This window comes from Elgaria multicarinata, chromosome 1, assembly GCF_023053635.1.
Source record: "Elgaria multicarinata webbii isolate HBS135686 ecotype San Diego chromosome 1, rElgMul1.1.pri, whole genome shotgun sequence".
Taxonomy (NCBI): Eukaryota; Metazoa; Chordata; class Lepidosauria; order Squamata; family Anguidae; genus Elgaria; species Elgaria multicarinata.
In genome coordinates this window covers 218,969,347-218,984,394 of record NC_086171.1, presented here as the reverse complement: position 1 = coordinate 218,984,394, position 15,048 = coordinate 218,969,347, and positions in this window count along the sequence as shown.

Sequence of the window (15,048 nt, the reverse complement as noted above, 5' to 3'; positions counted from 1 at the left end):
AAGCAAAATAAATGAGTCTGCATAACTAATGCATTTCTCAGAGTCCAGCCCCTTCACAAATGTGGCCCCTTCACCCCCTAGAATGCAAACCCCCGAGGGGGGCCTCTGGCTTGCATTCCAAGCTCCGCGGGGGGCCCTGGCACCTTGGGGCTGGTGGTTCACCTTGGGGCGTAATGCGCTTTTTTCTCCCCATTCCTTTTTGCACTGATTCCTGCTGCTGTGTGATTCCACTCGTGTTCCTGCTCAGGGGGTAAGTTGGGCCATGAGGCCGGGAAAGGGCGGGGAGGCCGAAGCCCACGGTCCCAGGTGACGGCGTTTGGCCAGCCTGGCTCAGCCTTCGCATCTCTGCCTCTGGGCAGCCCCTGCCTCGCATTCTGCACATCTGGCCCATGAGGGACCGAGGGGGGGGGAATGCGGCCCCCTCCCCTAAAACCTCCCCCCCCCGCTCCTCTCCCCTCCCCGCTGCCCTCAGCCTGCAAGGACTGGCAATCCTTCCCCAGCTCACGTCTTGCTCGTGGGGCCCTGGGCGAGAGCTGTCTGGCCGCGGTGTGGGCCGAGTGCTGGACTAGGTGGGCCCTGGGTCTGGTCCGGCATCAGGGCTCCTCTGAGGCTCTTTCCCCGTCCCCCAACCAGCGGCCCTTCCTGGTTCTGCACCTCCGTCCACCCACCCACCCTGTTCTGTTCCCCTGCCATTCTCTGCTGGAGCGGCGTATTCCTGGGACTAAGAGGAGGCGCTCTGTGTGTGTGTGTGTGTGTGTGTGTGTGTGTGTGTGTGTGTGTGTGTGAGAGAGAGAGAGAGAGAGAGAGAGAGAGAGAGAGAGAGAGAGAGAGAGAGAGCAAAAGAGTTTTAATGAGTTTGCTTCTCTCCCTGCCCTCCTGCTGCTGCTGCTGCTGCTGCTGCCTGGTCTTCCGCAGTTTGTAAGTATCTGGTTCCCTCCCTGCCCCCCAGAATCCCCTCCGCTACGCTGGGTGCCTCCCTCCTGTGGCTCCCACGCCGTCTATCCCAGAGGGTGGCTGAGCTGAGCCACAGCCCTTCCCGGCCCCGGGAAACGGGGGGAGGCCCTCCACTAGGATGACCCTATGGAAAGGAGAGCAGGGCTCCTGCAGCTTTCACTGTTGTGCTGAAGAGGGAATTCCACCAGGTGCGACATGCATACAAAGGACACCTGCTGAAACGCCCTTTTCTATGCCACTGTTAAAGATACAGGAGCCCGGTCCTCCTTTCCATAGGGTCACCCTACCCTCTACGGCCGGGTGGAGAGGCGGGAGGCAGGTCAGCCTCCCAGGGGCCTCTGGATGGGCAGGGCAGGGCAGGGGCCGCTGTGATGCCTGCTGTGTCCCCTGCAGACGGCCCTCCACTGGGCAGCGAAGCAGGGCCACCTGGACCTGGTCACTCTGCTCCTGGATGCCGGGGCTGAGGTGAACGTGCGAGCGGTAAGTCCCCAGCCAGACCGAGCAGGGCGCCGTGCTGGGCTTCAGCCCACCTGGGCTGGGGTGGGGTTAGGGAGGGTCTTAGTGTCCTCCAGAGCTCCCGGGAGGGAGAGGGGGAGGGGGAGGTGTTTAGGGCTGCCTGTAACTTGGCATCTTTTCCCTTCCTGCTTGCTCCCTTGATGCTGACTCCTCTGGTGCCCACGGAAAGCATGTAAGTAGACCCTGCTGCTGCTGCTGCTGTGGATCTTGCCCCCACTCACCCTTGAGCACCTCGACCCTCTTTTGGGGGGCGGCTCTTTCTGCCCCTTTCAGGGCAGGAGCGCAGGCTCCCGCTAGGAGGCGTTTGCCTCCTGGACACGTGAGCCCTAGCTGGGTCCTGGGGGTGGGTGGGTTGCGCAACCAGGAGCAGAAGCATTAACCTCACCTCACCTGCCCCCCCCCCCAGACTCCCCTTTTCTGACCATCTCAATCTCTCCTGCCCCCCCCCTTTTCCACACACAAACAGGGCGTGAGTATCTGGTACCCCTGGACAGACTGGAGTTGCTTTGGGGGTCCCCCATCCAACAGACCTCAGCGTCGTGGGGAGGCGTCACTCCTGGGCCTGAGACCGCAAGACAAGAGGCCCTGTGTGCAGAAGGGAAGGACCCGGGGGTCTTGCTGGGCCCAAGATAATGAGGGTGTTTGGGGAGGGGGCCACGCTGATCTTGGCGGGAGGGGGGCAGACGACGGAGCCCCAAGGGGTGGGGGGGGGCTTGTGGACCTGCTGCTTCCCGAGTCGGCTTCGTCAGTGTTTGTTCTCCCTTTCTGTCATCTCCCCACCCCCCACCCCCCGCTGCCACAGGGTTACACCCCCTTGCACATTGCAGCCCTGCATGGCCACCAGCGGCTGATGGAGCTGCTCATCTGGACCTACGGTGAGGAAGCCCCCCCCCATCCACCCCCCTGCTCCCCTTGTCCACTCCGTGTCCCTGTGGGAGTCCAGGCGCCTCCTTTCCCAGCTCTTCCTGGGGCTGTTGTGTCTCAGCCGCATCTTCCACCTGCAGGTGCCAAGCCGAACATCCGGGACTACAGTGGGCGCCTCGCCAGGCACTACCTTCGTGTGGAGCCCCCGAGTGGAGCCCTCCCAGCACCTCGTAAGAGCCTTTGGCCACCTCATCTGCTTCGGCCTTTGGGGGTCCCACCCCCACCCCCACCCCCCGGTTGCCTCTGCTTGGGTTATGGACTTCCTTATGGACTTGTGACAGTCCTAGACCACCCAGGACCCGTAGCTGTGTGTTTGTGTGGGGAGGGAGGGAGGGAGGGAGGGGGCTAAAGCACTGAATGGAGAAACCCAAACCCAGCCTTCACCGCCACCCCCCGCCCATCCATCGCATAGTGGCAAGCCACGGTGCTTCTGCTGCTCTGGCCCAGGCAGTGAGCCCCCGTGGGGGGCAGGTGCTGCAGGGGTGAGGCTGAGCATCGCCTGGGGTGGGGGTGAGGGGCGATGGCTCATGTTGACCAGCAGTGTGTGCTGCTGGTCCCTGCAGAGCTGGGCCAGGCGCGTGCAGAGCACAGCCGGAACCGGAAGTTGGCGTGTCTCCTGCCCAAGAGCGGCGTCGGCGGCAGCGGTGGCGGCAGCAGCCAGGCCCGGAGGCGTTGGGGCTCTGCAAACGACCTGGCGGAAGAGGAGGAAGCGGAGCAGCCCCGGGGGGGCCCACCACCTCACTTGGCCCTGCCCCCCATCTATCGGGCGGTGCGCAAGTTCTCTCGCTAGCCAGCCAGGGCTCCTTGGCCTCGAGCCCTCGGGCTTCCCGGGCGCTCGAGCTCAGCTGGCCTCCGTTCCTCTGGCCTGGAAGCAGCCTGGGAAGGCCCCCCGCCGGCCTCTCTTTGCGCCCCACAGCCTGCGTTGCCCTGGGGCTTTTCTGAGCACCCCCCACCCCACCCCGGTGCCTCTGAATCTCTACAGCAATAAAGGACATTTTGTGGATGGCAGCTGTGCTGGTCTCTCGGCGGGGCGGGGGGGGGGGAGTCCTGGGGGCAACAAAAGCCGCGACCTCCCCCCCTTGTCCCCCTCCCTCAGGGCGCAAATGGTGAAGCAGAACGAAGCCCTGCAACTGCCAGCATGGGGGGTGGGGGGAGGGAGGGCTGGGCAGTGTAAGACTTTTCCCCGTCTAAACCCCCGCAGCAGCGTTGCCCAGGTTGGCTCTGACCCTGAAGCAGCGCGGAAGAAGGGGCCAGGAGCTCCACCACACCGTTTGCTGTGTCGCTGCTGTGCTTGCTTGGCAAAGGCAGGTGCCAACAGGCCTTTCGAGCCGTACTCGGCGGCCTTGAAGTGGGAGCTCCAGCAGGAGAAGGATTCATGGGGAACGTCCCCTGGTCCTCCTGGCCCTCCTGGCCCACCAGAAGAGCCAAGATGCTGGATCAGGCCAAGGGTCCATCTAGTTCAGCACTCTCTTCACACAGGGGCCGACCAGCTGTTGACCAGGGACCCTCAAAGCAGGACATGGTGCAATAGCACCCTCCCACCCATGTTCCCCAGCAACTGGTGCACACAGGCTTACTGCCTCGAATACTGGACATAGCACTCAACCATCAGGGCTAGTAGCCATTGAGAGCCATTGATCATGTGAGGTACTGGTTCCTCTCTATTCGGCCCTGGCTAGGCCTCATCTAGAGTATCGTGTTCAGTTCTGGGCTCCACAATTCAAGAAGGATGCAGACAAGCTGGAGCGTGTTCAGAGGAGGGCAACCAGGATGATCAGCGGTCTGGAAACAAAGCTCTATGGAGAGAGACTGAAAGAACTGGGCATGTTTAGCCTGGAGAAGAGAAGATGGAGGGGAGACATGAGAGCACTCTTCAAAGACTTGAAAGGTTGTCACACAGCGGAGGGCCAGGATCACTTCTCGATCTTCCCAGAGTGCAGGACACAGAATAACAGGCTCAAGATAAAGGAAGCCAGATTCCAGCTGGACATCAGGAAAAACTTCCTGACTGTTAGAGCAGACAATGGAATCAGTGACCTAGGGAGGTTGTGGGCTCTCCCACACTAGAGGCCTTCAAGAGGCAGCTGGACAACCATCTGTCAGGGATGCTTTAGGGTGGATTCCTGCACTGAGCAGGGGGCCTTGTAGGGCCCTTCCAACTCTGATATTCTATGATAGCCTTCGCCTCCAGGAATTTATCCACCCCCCTTTTAAAGCCATCCAAATTGGTGGCCATCACTACATCTAAGGTTAGTGAATTCCATAGTTTTAACTCTGCGCTATGTGGAGAAGTACTTCCTTTTACCTGTCCTGAATCTCTCACCAATCAGCTTCATGGGACAACACAATTGGGTTCCAGTATTATGGGGGAGGAAAATGTCTCCCCGTCCACTTTCTTCACAATATGCATGATTTTGTGGCCATCTTCCATGTCCCCCCACACCCGGACTGGCTTTTTTCCTAAGCTAAACAGTCTTGAGTGTTGTAACCTTTCCTCAGAGAGGAGTTGCTCTTAGCCTGAAGGGAGAGGGCCTTTTCAGTGGTGGCCCCCTCCATTATAGAAATCCCATTACATTTTAATATAGTGCTGTTTTTGTGATTTTCTGAATTGTAATGTTTGTCATTGTATTCTTACACTCATATTCTTCACCTGCTTGGGTGGACTTAGTTCAGGGGGTTGGACTCCATGGCCTTATAGGCCCCTAGCAACTCTACTATTCTATGATAACCAGCTTAAAGATTTTTCAGTCCGGCTACCTCCCATTGGAGAGGTTGTCCTGGAGCTCTTGTGGGCTCCCCACATTTGGGCACTGAGCCATCTGCTGGCCCTGGATGCTTGTTCAGGAAGGGGCTGGTCAGGAGGGGAGGGGAGGGGAGGGGAGGGGAGGGGAGGGGAGGTGGATCTTGCCTGCCAGCGGCTCCAGCTGTAGAGTGCTGAAGCTGTCCCTTTAAAGCCAGCTGGGTCTGTGCTAATGGCCCTAATCAGCTGCCCGCCTGCCCCAGCGCTCCTATAAAGCTCCCTGCCCGGCTCCCTTCGCTCCAGAGCCAGACACTTTTGGGCAACATGGCATCGGCACCCTCCCAACAGCTGCCCCCTGGCAATGGGGACTTGGAGGGCTTTTGGGACTCCTTGGGGGGCCAGCCTGCCTGCCTCCTGCCCCAGCTCCCCTGTCCTTACCCTGCTCTCCCTTGCTACAGCTGGCTGCCCCCACTACACCTCAGCCTTTTCACCCAGCCGGTAAGTGAGTACAGAGAGACAGCTCTACGGGTTGTGGGACGGGGGGGGGGGGGGATGGTTCCGCTTTTGACGGGCAGGTGGGAGGCAGGCAGCACAGACCGGGCAGAGGTGGCGCCAAAGACCTACGGAACGGGCTGAGCCAAGCAGCTTCTCCGGGCCTGGCGTGCTTGCCCTTCGCTTCGCCATTGGCATTGCAGCATCCTGTGGCAGTGAGTCCCACATGTGAATTGAGCTCTTGTTGTGGCTGTCAATCACTACAGTTAGGTCAACGTCATCTGGCGATGGCCATGTGTCCATTTCGAAGACTGATCAGCTCGGTTTGACGCTTCCCAAGTTTGATGCGGAGTTCCCATTAATTGCTGGTCTCTGCATTTAATTTCCATTCATTGCTGGTCTCACTCATTTAATGAATTTGGGCTTGGCAAGCATGTGCAGTGTTTGTTCCACCAGTTCTTTGCAGGGGGGCCTGTTTTACGGGGGAGGGTTGTTGTGCCGTGGTGGCAGAATGGGGCCACATCGGAGGTGAGGGAGGGGGGTCTGCTGGTGGGCGCCGACGTCTCCCGACGGTATCATCTGCAGGGGGCAGAAGGTGCCGGGGTCTGCAAGGAACTCTGTGCAGATGGAGGAGGAGGTCAGGATCCCCACAGGGCTGCAGAGCAACCAGGGGATGTTGCATGGAGAGTCGGGGGGATTCTTTTCAGGGTGTACAAAAGCAGGTTAACTTTCAAGACCTGCAGGCTGAGGGCGAGGGGAGCAGGTCGCAATGGGACCAGTTCCCGTACTTCCAGGTGTCTGAGAAAAAGCCAGGCAGGAAGCCTGTGCGTTTGCTGCGGTGAGGGTGGGGTTATACTGATTTCAGGGAGGGGGCTGGAGTAGATACCCTCATGAGTTCCCTTCCATGCCAAGGAGACGGGTGGGCCAATGGAAGGCTGAACTGTGGCAAAATCCTGCAAAGCCCGATCGGAGAAGCTGCAGCCCAGAGCCCACCTCCAGCTGCTCAGGACAGGCTAAGCCGTCCTGCGCAGCAGAACTCTCGCCTGATGCTTCAAATGCTTAGAATGATCCCTGAAGATGCTGCTGGTCAGGAACTGCTCCTGGGGCCACGACTTGCCTGCCTGCCTTGGCCCCTCGCCGCCTTCAATGGGAAGCTGCCTTGGGAGGAGCCAACCCGCCCAGGCCCATCTCTAGCCCAGGCTTGTCCGCTCTGCCTGGCAGGGGCTCTCTGGCAGGGTAGGGGCTTCCCCACCCACCCCTCCCACCTGGTTGGACGGGCACTGGACCTGCTGGGAGAACTGGAGGGGAGGAAGGCTCCTGCTGAGGACTCATTTCCTTCCTGCCCAGGGATTCCCCTGCACAGAGCTTTCAAGGGCACGGCAAGAGTGTGCTAGATGTGGCAACAAGGAACATCAGCCGGCTAACCTCAAAGCCCAGCTGGGATGCGCAGCTGAACTTAGGGCCTTGGGATGATGCTGTTCAAAGCTGCCCCTCTCAGCCCAGGCACTCAGAAACGGAGGCTCCGGTCTATGAACTGGGTATATTTTTAAAAAATCTGACAATGCAGGCTTTGTTGGGACTTCTAAAATGGTTGTAGAAGAGAATCGTTCAGCACGAGACTGAATAAATGTTTGCAGGAATAGGGCTTACGGTAGGGCTTTAAAAAAACCATGAAATTTAAAGAGGTAGAGCTAAAAAAATCAGGGCCCTTCAAAAGGTGGCAGCAGTACCAGCCGAGGGGCTGATGAACTCTACCCACACCCGGGTCGAGTTCAGGTATTGCTGCTACAGGCAGGCAGGCTGCGCCCCAGGATCCTGGTAGCAGCTCTTGCAAGGCCTTGCCGGAGAGGGGAAAATACAGAATCAGAAAAGCCTGTTCTGCTCTTTGAAAAAAATCCAAAATCAGTACTGGGACGATGCCTTTATTAGGCCAAGCCAAAGGTCACCAAATATTGTGGAGGCTTTCAAGCCCCCTCCCCCCCCCCCCCGCAACAAGCTAGATGGTAAAGCCTTGCGGCCCCGTATTGGGCAAAAGGCGGAATAGCACTGCTACTACTACTGATGCCACGCGCACAATGGGGCGAGAAGCCCGAAGGATGCTGAAAGCGCCAAGCCGGAGGGACTGCAGGGGAGGCTGCAGCCCTTCCGACGCGGCTCTGCTGGGGGTCGCGCTGGCTCCTGCGGCACGTGGGGGGGAACCGCAACCCCATAACGGTATTGCCATAACACAGATTTGGGGCAGTGTGGCAAGCTGGGCTGTTTGTGTTCTTTGAGTGCCTGAGTGTTCTTTGAGTGCTTTGAGGCCCATAAAACAATGAAATGAAAATATACATCATTACATATACCCATACGTATACGTCAACCACCCACTTCGACCTTCCCTCCGTAGCCCAACGGCATCACCCGTCTCCAACGGCCCTGCCTCTTTCGTGCTCCGGCCCCGCGCGGGCCGGCACTGGGCGGGGGAGGGGGCTGCAGCCCCCGCTGCGCCTGCAACCGGGCCCGGCTCGGGGTCCAGGCCGGGCGGGGGCGGCGGAGTCCTGCTGCCCGCAGAGCGAAGCCGGCCGGGCCGCCCTCCGCAGCCGCTCGGCGCCGGGCGCAGGGAGGCCTCCGGGCCGGGCCGCCGCCGCTGCTCACGGCCGCCCCGTCTTGTGTGTTGCAGGTGCCGGCGCCCTTCGAGCTGCTGCCCGCGGCGCCCCGGCTGTGGTGGCCCGGCGGCCCCGCGCTGCCCTCGCCGCTAGCGCGGCCCGGGCCCTGGGCGTCGCCGTCGGCGCCGCGCGCCAAGCCGGCCTCCGCCTCGGCCTCGGCCTCGGCCTCGGCCGCCTCCTCCTCCTCCTCGCGGGAGAGCACGGCGGCGCTCAAGGCGTGGCTGGCGCGCCACGCGAAGAACCCCTACCCCAGCAAGGGCGAGAAGGTGCTGCTGGCCCTGGTGAGCGGCATGAGCCTGGCGCAGGTCTCCACCTGGTTCGCCAACGCCCGGCGCCGCCTCAAGAAGGAGAACCGCGCCTGCTGGGGGGGCCGCCCGCCCAAGGCCGCCGCCGGAGGCCCGGAGCAGCAGGACGACGACGACGACGACGACGACCAGGAGGACAGCGAGGGCGGCGGAGCGGCGGCGGCGGCCGTGCCCGCCCCCAGCGCCCTCCAGCCCAGCCCCGAGCCGCCCCCGGGCCCACGAGCCGCCCCCGGGCTGGAGGCGGCGGCGGCGGCCGGGCGAGGGCGGCCCTCCTCGCCCGGCGCTGGCCCGGCGCGCGCCCCCGGGCCCAAGATCTGGCGCGTGGCTGAGCTGGCCACCAGCCCCCAGCGCAGGCCGGCAGCCTTCTGAGGAGCCGGCACCTCCCGTCCCCTCGGGGGCGCAGAGAAGAGGAGCGCCGCCTTTGGCCCTCGATGCCTGGGGAGACGCCGAGGGACAGGCCGGGCGCTGACGCAGGGGAGGCCGCAGAAGGGCTGCTGGCGCCACGCTGCCCGGTGGGTCGAACCAGACTCAAGCCGGTTACAATCCGCGCCCCCTGCAGAGTATTTGCACGTGGCAAGCTCAGCCGGCTTAACAACGATGAAGCACAAGGCGGGGGGGGGGGGAGGGGGAGGAAACCGGTCCCGATCCCGATCTTGCTGCATTAAACAGACTCCAAAGGATGGAGCGGAGGGTGGGGGTTGAGGGGATAAGGTGAGATGCCAACATGGAAATCTTCTTATCATTGATCTCTCCTCCTCTCGGCGCTCTGCCCGAGATCCCCGGGACCTCCCCACCACCGCCACCACCATGAAGTGCTGAAGGAGGATCCTGAGAGCTAAGGACCCGTGGACGGTGGTGTTCCACCTCCCCGAAGACCCACTAGGAAGACCCCACCCCAGAATAAGAGCTGGCGATGCCTCTGCCTCCCTTCCTCAAACTGGCAGTCTGTCCCCATTACCAGTGTTATTGCGTGAAACGACTCTAGCAGACCTGGACCTGCCTTACACTGGGCATTGTCCGCATCTCTTCTGGAAACCGCTTTGGGGGGGCTCATACCCCACCCCCTCCCCTCCCCTCCCCTCCCCTCCCCTCGCACAGACTGGCGGGTTTGGCAGCTGCCTTCTCTCATCCTCCTTGACCTCTCAGGCTGCCAATAAAAGGAACTCCCTGGCACCAACTTGCCGAGTTTTCCTCCCCTCCTGTTTGGATTGGGCCTAGGGTGGGGGTGGGGGTGGGCTGGGCTTATATGGGACCAGAGAAGGGGGCCTGGGGCCTGGTTTGTATCACCTGAGTGGGATGGGAGAGACCACCTGCGTTTTCTGCCTCAGGGCCAGCTCCGGACACCTGGAAACCCACACCCCTCCGAGGCCCACTGACGTAGCCTACAGGATCAGCTGGAAGCGGCTTTGCTTGTTGCTGGCAGCAGCCGCAGGGGCCCCCGAGTTACCGGGAGAAGCTCCCAGGTGCAATCCCTGAACATCTCCTGGTACGGCTGGGGAAGGGCCTTGCCTGAAAACCTGGGGAGCCACGGCTGCCAGTCAGTGCTGACATCCTGGGGGCAAGGCGGCTATCCCTGGGCAAGAAGGCCTCTTCCTCTGCCGGATCACGGAACTAAAGAGCTTGATCTCCAAACATTCCCTGGCAGGCACCACATTGCTGCTGGACGAGAGCGAAGATTACGAGCCGGCTGTGCGTGCACCAGAGCGTCCGTCCCTTTGTCCACGGGGGTGACCCGCTTCCATTTCTCTGCCCCCTCCCCACCCAGCTGCCTGCTTTGCCGTAAGGAGCTGGGGCACGTTGGGCACCAGGCACAAGACTCCGCAACGGCAATGCTGGGTGATCCCTGGCAGGCGAACAGGCCCTCCACGTGAGTCTGTCCTCAGCAGAGGAATGGAGGGAGGAGGCGGCAGCCGTGGCCATCACTGTGCCTGGTTTGCAAGTAATGACAACCGAGAGAATCAGTTGTTGTTGAATCGAGGGTTATTATGTGTGAACCCTGCACTATGGTTTAACAATGTGTCATTAACCCCAAACAATCCTGAGTTCAGAACCCAACAACACATCATGGCTTCTCTTTCTGAGGTGTTCCTGGTTAAGAATCCATAGTTAAACTATAGGGCAGGATTCACATGTAATGACAATCCATGATTCAACAACCACCCATACTCAACCCATATTCTGGGCTGTCATTACATGCAAACCAGGTCAAGAGAGCCTCTATAGTTGGAGGAAGGGAGCACTGTGGCTATATTCCTCCCAGTGAGGGAGGAAGCAGCAGCCAGGCACCTCTCCATCTTGCCTGGGTCCAGCTCCAGCTGAGAACCCCCTCCCTCCTGCTGTCAACTGTAACTGCTGAACTTTGCAACTAAGATGGTAGTGCCTGAATTTGCTTTCCTTTTCATAGAATCATAGAATAGCAGAGTTGGAAGGGGCCTACAAGGCCATCGAGTCCAACCCCCTGCTCAATGCAGGAATCCACCCTAAAGCATCCCTGACAGATGGTTGTCCAGCTGCCTCTTGAAGGCCTCTAGTGTGGGAGAGCCCACAACCTCCCTAGGTAACTGATTCCACCGTCGCACTGTTCTAACAGTCAGGATTTTTGTCCTGATGTCCAGCTGGAATCTGGCTTCCTTTAACTTGAGCCCGTTATTCCGTGTCCTGCACTCTGGGAGGATCGAGAAGAGATCCTGGCCCTCCTCTGTGGGACAACCTTTTAAGTCTTTGAAGAGTGCTCTCATGTCTCCCCTCCATCTTCTCTTCTCCAGGCTAAACATGCCCAGTTCTTTCAGTCTCTCTTCATAGGGGTTTGTTTCCAGACCCCTGATCATCCTGGTTGCCCTCCTCTGAACACGCTCCAGCTTGCTGTGTCCTTCTTGAATTGTGGAGCCCAGAACTGGACGCAATACTCTAGATGAGGCCTAACCAGGGCTGAAGAGAGAGGAACCAGGACCTCACGTGATTTGGAAGCTATACTTCTATTAATGCAGCCCAAAATAGCATTTGCCTTTCTTGCAGCCATATCGCACTGTTGGCTCATATTCAGCTTGTGATCTACAACAATTCCAAGATAATTCTCGTTTGTAGTACTGCTGAGCCAAGTATCCCCCATCTTGTAACTGTGCCTTTGGTTTCTATTTCCTAAATGTAGAACTTGGCATTTATCCCTATTAAATTTCATCCTGTCGTTTTTCAGCCCAGCACTCCAGCCTATCAAGATCACTTTGAAGTTTGTTTCTATCTTCCAGGGTATTAGCTATCCCACCCAATTTTGTGTCATCTGCAAATTTGATAAGCGTTCCCTGCACCGCCTCGTCCAAAGCATTAATAAAAATGTTGAAGAGCACTGGGCCCAGGACTGAGCCCTGCGGTACCCTACTCGTTGCCTTTTCCCTCCTCCTCCTCCTCCCTCCCAATCCCCTTTCCTTTTGTGTCATGTCTTTTAGATTGTAAGCCTGTGGGCAGGGAGTGTCAAGAAATACTTTTGTAAGCCGCTGTGAGAGCCTTTTTTGGCTGAATGGCGGCATAAAAATGCTTAAATAAATAAAAATAAATAAACCAGTTCAAGAGAGTCTCTACAGTTGGAGAATGGGAGCACTGTGGCTATATTGATTTGGCCACCATACTGCATATCCCAAGACCGGCTGAGCCCAGCCAATGGCTCAGCTCAGATGTAATGCTAAGGCATGGTTGATGTTCATTTGAACCTAGAACTATGGGTTAATTATGGATTGTTTTGCCAGGTTGTAAACTGCCCAGAGAGCTTTGGCTGTGGGGCGGTATATAAATGTAATAAATAAATAAATAAATTGTAGAGGTAGTGGGCAAGAGTGGTTAAAAACACACACAACCACTCTACATGCCGCTACTCCAGAGCCCCAAAGGTACATGAGATACAGGATGAAGGGGGGTGGGAATCAAACAACAGCCCCCCACAATATGCTCAATCGTCTGGCAGCCAAATCATGGGTTAATTAAACCATGGCTGTCATTATATGTGAACCACATCTATGACTCATACAAGTGCATCCTTTGGGGAAAGAACAAAACGTGGTGGGGGGCGCAGGGGGGAGGAAGAGTAAAAATGGCAGGGAGTGCTAAGAAGGGGGGTTGCGGTGCGATTGCTTTGCTTGGGCCCATCCTGTGTCACTCCAGAGCCTTGAGGGTCCTGGGCCGCTCCACACAGTTGGTTCTTCTGCGGTGCGCACGGTGGGAGCCTCAATCCTCAGCATTCCTTTCTTTGCTTTGTCACGGCCTCCTGAGCTGCCCAGAAGTGGGCACAGATGGAGTATCCCTGCACTACTTTAGCCATGCTTTGCCAGGACAGTTCAGTGATACATACATTTTTTAAAAAACAAAACACTGCTGGATTAAGAGGAGAGTTAAGGCGATGTCATCTTGACTGATGATGCCTTTGCTGATGTGCCCCATGTTGCTTACAACTTACCCTCCAACCCCCGCCCTCTCCCTTGGTCTTTCAGTCCCAGATCCACACGGGGAAGACGGCGTGCCTGGGACTGGCCAAGGTAGCCCATGCTGCCCTGCTCCTGCATTGCCTTTTGAACCGCCTGGCCCTCCTCCCTGCATTGCTAGAGGATCATAGAATCATAGAATAGCAGAGTTGGAAGAGGCCTACAAGGCCATCGAGTCCAACCCCCTGCTCAAGGCAGGAATCCACCCTAAAGCATCCCTGACAGATGGTTGTCCAGCTGCCTCTTGAAGGCCTCGAGTGTGGGAGAGCCCACAACCTCCCTAGGTAACTGGTTCCATTGTTGTACTGCTCTAACAGGAAGTTTTTCCTGATGTCCAGCTGGAATCTGGCTTCCTTTAACTTGAGCCCGTTATTCCGTGTCCTGCACTCTGGGAGGATCGAGAAGAGATCCTGGCCCTCCTCTGTGTGACAACCTTTTAAGTATTTGAAGAGTGCTATCATGTCTCCCCTCCATCTTCTCTTCTCCAGGCTAAACATGCCCAGTTCTTTCAGTCTCTCTTCATAGGGCTTTGTTTCCAGACCCCTGATCATCCTGGTTGCTTTCCTCTGAACACGCTCCAGCTTGTCGGCATCCTTCTTGAATTGTGGAGCCCACCACCTCCCTAGGTCACGGATTCCTCACAGACTCCTCCTGTGAGGTGACTCACGCCTGCTTGTTGCTTGTAAGCAAGCACAACCTAGGACATTGCCCAGCATCATGGGGCACCGTCATTTAAGGCAGCAGCCTGAGCTCCTGGCTTTGTGGAGCTTGAGGCAAACATGAAATAGCCTTAACGCTGGCCTTAAACTGGCAGGTCTTTCTGCCACTGCATTCCCCTGGTCTTGAAAAGGGAAATTTATTATTACAGCATTCTGAAGAAGAAAAACAAGCCACACACGCAAACTAAAAAAAGAAACACAAGCAAACCCTTAACTGAGTAGATGTGAACAAATGAACAGATAAGGCCCTGTATGTTCAAAACAGCTTACTTCTGAGCAAGCCAGGGCAGGATTCCAGCACAGCTTTTTCCTTTTCCTCCCTCTATCCATCAGTGACCTTTCCATCAATGGGAGTGATTCCCCTCCCTCCCCTCACCTTTGACAGTTTGCTGCTATTGGGATCCTTCCCAAAACACTGGAGTGCTGGCAGCGTTCTAGCTTCAGGGTGAAACTGAGCATGCCTGACCCCACTGTGCCAGCCGTTGCTGCCACAGGCTTTCATGGGACAGAAAAACCTTGGTAACTTTTAAACTGCTGCTCAGAACTTCACCAAACCATTGAAAGGCACACCACTGCAACGAGCCTGACTGTTAGAGCAGTACGACAATGGAATCAGTTCCCTAGGGAGGTTGTGGGCTCTCTCACCCTAGAGGCCTTCAAGAGGCCGCTGGACAACCCTCTGTCAGGGATGCTTTGGGGTGGATTCCTGCATTGAGCAGGGGTTGGACGCGATGGCCTTGAAGGCCCTTTCCAACTCTGCTATTCTATGATTCTATGAAAATAAATCAGTCCCGCACCGAAATTTGAAAGAAACACATGATATGCTAAAACACAGCTTAGAGTAAAAACAAAACACTGATTCATCAATTATCTGTGGCAATTTGTATCAGGTTGCTTTGAAATTTTGTATGAGTGCAGACCTCATCAGGTAGCTGTGGATGCCAAGTTTCAATTTAATAGCTCTACTCATGTCATCCTTATAAGCAGTAGAATTCTGAGGCTTATTATACTGGTGGGCCTTTCCCACCCACCCCCAGTAAAGGGAGACACCCAGCGCCCATTTAATAAGGCCCTGCCCAAGCAGCACCACGACAGCACACAGTGTCAATGGGACGCCCCCGCATCTGGGGGTGCTGCGGCACCGCTTTTAATGCCCCCTTCTTTTTACAGGCTTGCTCTTGCATCAGCCTTGCTGTGGGTGCTCTCTGCTGGATGTCGAAATGTTCCAGCCACCCCAGACTCACTCCCCCGCCCTACCCAGGCTTGTGCTTGTAGGAGGCT